Source organism: Quercus suber, unplaced genomic scaffold (genome assembly GCF_002906115.3).
Source record: "Quercus suber isolate HL8 unplaced genomic scaffold, Cork oak 2.0 scaffold_439, whole genome shotgun sequence".
Classification (NCBI taxonomy): domain Eukaryota; kingdom Viridiplantae; phylum Streptophyta; class Magnoliopsida; order Fagales; family Fagaceae; genus Quercus; species Quercus suber.
Window position 1 is genome coordinate 230,881 of NW_027069890.1, and position 4,574 is coordinate 235,454.

Here is a 4,574-nt window from a genome sequence, read left to right on the forward strand (position 1 = left end):
TCGATTGATCGAGCCTAAGCTTCGATCGATCGAACCAAGCCGAGAAGCACTATTAAATCCTGTATCAGCTTGTTCGAACTTTACATAAATATTACAACTTTGAGCGCGTCTAATCAAGACTAAATAACCTGTTTTGATCATGATTTGCCAACAATACAAATTAGAGTTCTAAATACATAAATTCCTAAATCTTTAGAACCTAACAAACTCCTCCTTTGGCAATCCGTGACAAAACACAAACTAAAACTCAAAGTTTACAAATAAAACAGCCCTTTACATAACATATTCAATCCTAACTACTATCTATCAGTTGCAAGTGTAAACAGCAGCTCAATTGAATCAACCTATATTTCTTGAAATACTCAACAAATGCATAAACGCATATGTGACTAAAAAACAGTAAATCAACAAATATGCAAACTAACTCTCCCCCTAAGTTAGATACATCAAAAACAATGTTAACTTTCCCTAAACAAAACATTCTTGTATTTTTCACACATATTCCCACATTTTCACATTTCATTTGAATCTCCTCCTTTTTTTCACGTATTGACAAAAATAACTCAAACAAAGAGTAACAACTCAATGGAGAATAAGAGGAAATAGAGAATGAAGGAAACACAAAACAATTCAACTCTATAAAAAATAGAGACAACTCCCCCTATGAACAACAAATGGTAAAAACAAGCTTCTCCCCCTATAAAAATAGGAAAAACAAAACAAGTTTTAGGAAAAACAGTTTTGGGGAAAAATTAGGAGGGGGGAAACACATAAACCAAAGATAAAAACTAAGGTGAGGATACATATAAAAAAAATATTCTCTCTTTCAATAAATGCAAACTTGACACTATGTGACCCATAAACAATTACATGAGTAAAGAAAATATTTGCACATTGATTATCCATCATATCTCTTAAGAAAAATATTTTCTGTAGTTCACACATAAAAAATAGCATATACTAAAAAGTACATAACTCAAAAATTAATCAATCAATTTTTAAATCAAGTTGAGTACCCAATTTAGCAAAGTGTATGCATGTGTGAAAACAATTAGAGATATGACTGCAAAACTACAAGATGGATACAGAAATCAATGCAATGCATATGAATCCTAAACATAAATGATGCATGAAAAAATATGTCATGATGTATGCTCTAATACAGTGAAACTAAGTTCAATATAAGTTTAAATTCACAAAATTGGCTTAAGCATAGAGTTTCTAACAAAAACCCCAAAAAAATTTAAAACCACTTGAATGTTTTGAAATAAATTGACGAATTGATCATCACACAAGTTAGAGAATAGATAATAATGATCAATTACATCAAATCAATAAGCCAATTTCATCAATTAAACCCAATTTAAACAAAATTCCCAATTCGGGTACATTCAAGCTCTAGAATATCCAATTTCTCAAACTTTAAACACATTTTGCATTAAAATTAAGGAACTTTTAATCACACACAATAAAATGTACCAAGTTTAGTAAAGAGTAACTTGTGTAGTATGTGCAACTAATAAAAGCTTAAGATACATGTGAGGTGATATGTAAATAGAAATCAACTACAAAGTCTACAAAATCCATCACATAGAATTCAAAAAAGAGTATCACCTAAAGAGTTACATCATATAACTCCCACATCTCCTAAAACATAAGCTTGCAATCATGTAAGTTTCTTAAATTTTGCCTCATAATATACACACCAATTTTAATTATGTGATTTGGCATCAAGCCTAGTAGTACACAGCAATTTTAAACATTAAGCACTTAAACCGAGACTAGACTTTATGTTCTTTTTGTGCATGTGCTACACTTTCTCAAGTACAGAATCTTACGATATGCACTAAAGTGTTCATGATTGGCTAGTGAACAGTATACCTAGAGAAAACAAATAAATCCTAGAATGAAATGCATGAATGTAATGCAATGCAAATCCTAGATTGGCTAGTGAACAGTGTACAGAATCTTACGAGTGATTTCCAACTCCAGGATTAGAATAAAGGTTCAAAGCCTTTACCAATTCACCAATAAGTGCCATAGGATCTTGTGCTTAAGACACAGACACTTTTGGTTTGTTTGCTCTCTTAGCAGCTTGAAGCTTGTAACAGTTAGGACGAATGTGTCCAGACTTACCACAAAAATGACACACCCAAGCAGGTTTACCATGCATCTTGTCCTTAGAAAGGGTAGGTTTAGTTTCTCTCAGATCAACCTTATTCTTCTTAGGAGGTGAAACTTCTATAGGTTTGACTACCTCACTCACAGGTGGTTTGACAGTTTCACTCATAACCTCACTCACGGAAGGTTTAGAAGACGAAGAAGGAACAAAATTCGTGGAATGCGGTGCAGAGTCAAAGATGCTTTCAACATATCCTAACCCAGATTTATCAGAAGGATACTTTTGAACATTCAGCATGTGATCAAGTTTAGAACTAGCAGATTTAGCAACAGATAAATCATGTTCCAAAGTTTTAACTTTATCAAGTAAAAGCATTTTCTCAGATTTAACATTGTTCAAAAGATCATTAGCATCAAACAGTTTAACAAGCAAATTTTTCTTTTCAAGCTCAAGAGAATCAATTTTCTTCAGACCGAGTTTTACATTCATAGCATCCCTAGCACTAATTTTGCAGAGTTTATTATAAGTCTCTTGAAGATCTGCATCCTCAAAGAGTTCCCCATCAGAAGGGTTCTCTTCAACAGATATGCTTTCATTGACTACAGTAGTAGCAGTGAAAGCAATGAAGTTTTCATCCTCATCACATCCAGACTCATCATCAGAAACTTCATTATCGCTAAGGGTTACAGCCATAGCTTTACCCTTAGTCCTTAAGAATGTAGGACATTCAGATTTCACATGATCATACCCTTGACAACCAAAACACTGAGGACCCAAAGAATTATTTGAAGATTGACCAACTTTTTCTTTAGGTTTTTCAAGGTTATTAACTTTAGTGGGATCATTCTTCCTAAAATTTCTAGGTTCAGCAATGTGTGTACCTCTTGCCTTTCTGTTGGTATTTCTAAGAAAGTTTTTGAAATTTTTGGCAAGATAGGCAACCTCTGTAGCAGAGAGCTCATCATCAAATCCACCACCATCAACATCATTAACAAACTTAAGAGCCATTGATTTGGATTTGTTCACTTTAGGTAGGTCAGACTCATAGGATTGAAGGGATCCTACAAGCTCAACAACAGGGATGGAGTCCACATCCTTGCTTTCAGTGATGGCAGTCACTTTGGGTCTAAAGTCTTCAGTTAAGGATCTAAGTATCTTCCTGAGAATTTTAGGTTGATCATAGATTTCACCCAAATTAAAAGCAGAATTGACAATATCATTTAATTTAGCATAGAATTCATCAAAAGATTCATCATCAGACATTCTAATGCTTTCAAATCTAAAAGTCAATTGTTGCAATTTATTGATCTTAACTGCCTTTGTGCCTTCATGCACAGTTTGGAGGATTTTCCAAGCAATATGAGCAACCTCAACATTAGAGATCCTCTTAAATTCCTCCATGGAAACAACGTTGAAGATGGCATTCATAACTTTGCTATTGAAGCCAGCTGCTTCTTTTTCAGAAGTTTGCCACTCACTCACAGGAGTAGTGGGCTTCTCCCATCCGTACTCAATGGAATTCCAGACTCTCTCATCAATGAATTTCAGGAATGCTTTCATCCTTACTTTCCAATAAGCATAGTTGTTCCCATCAAAGTGAGGAGGAACAAACAGAGAGTGTCCATGCTCCATGACAACAGGGGTCAAGGATCAGCTCAGAGATCAAGAAATCTCCAACAAAAGAGCTACCCGCTCTGATACCACTTGTACGGTTTTAGACCCCTTAAAACAACCAGATTGTTTAGCCTAGATTAATTAGCCAAGTTGTTACTTAGTCAAATTATGCAAGTTGTTACCTAGCTATCTTCAAGGTAAACCTGAATCCACTATGCAAAAGAATCGAAGTTCATACAGAAGGACTACAAGCTCCCCGCTTGACTTCCTAATGCTACCCACCAGTAGAACTTACTGACACGACCACGTGCAAGCTCCGAATCCACGGACTCCTTCTTTCTTGGATTCTTCAATCAGCTACAAACACCCCCGCTTGATATTCTTTAAGCTTCAATGGTAGCAACCAAGTTGATCATCAAGATATTGATATTATTTCCAAATTGAAAACCCTAAGCTTTGTGTAAAGGAAAGCTCCTCTAGATCTCACAAGAGATTTACACAAAACAGCAATGTATGAGCAACAATACAATTAGAGCAACTTTCAAAAACGTGGCTAGGGTTTAGTTTATATACCTAGGGTAAAAACATAAAACCCTAAACGTTTAATGAAGTAGGGCTGAGTTGGAAATTCTGCAGAAAAATCAACCTGTGCGATTTTCGATCGATCGAGTCTATTCTTCGATCGATCGAGCCAGGCCAAAAGTCCCAAGTACTTCTGCAGCCACTCGATTCCAACTTTACAATAATAAACCAACTTTGAGCAAGCCTAAACAAGACTAAATACATTGTTTTGATCATGGTTTGCCAACATTACAAATTAGAGTTCTAAATACATAAA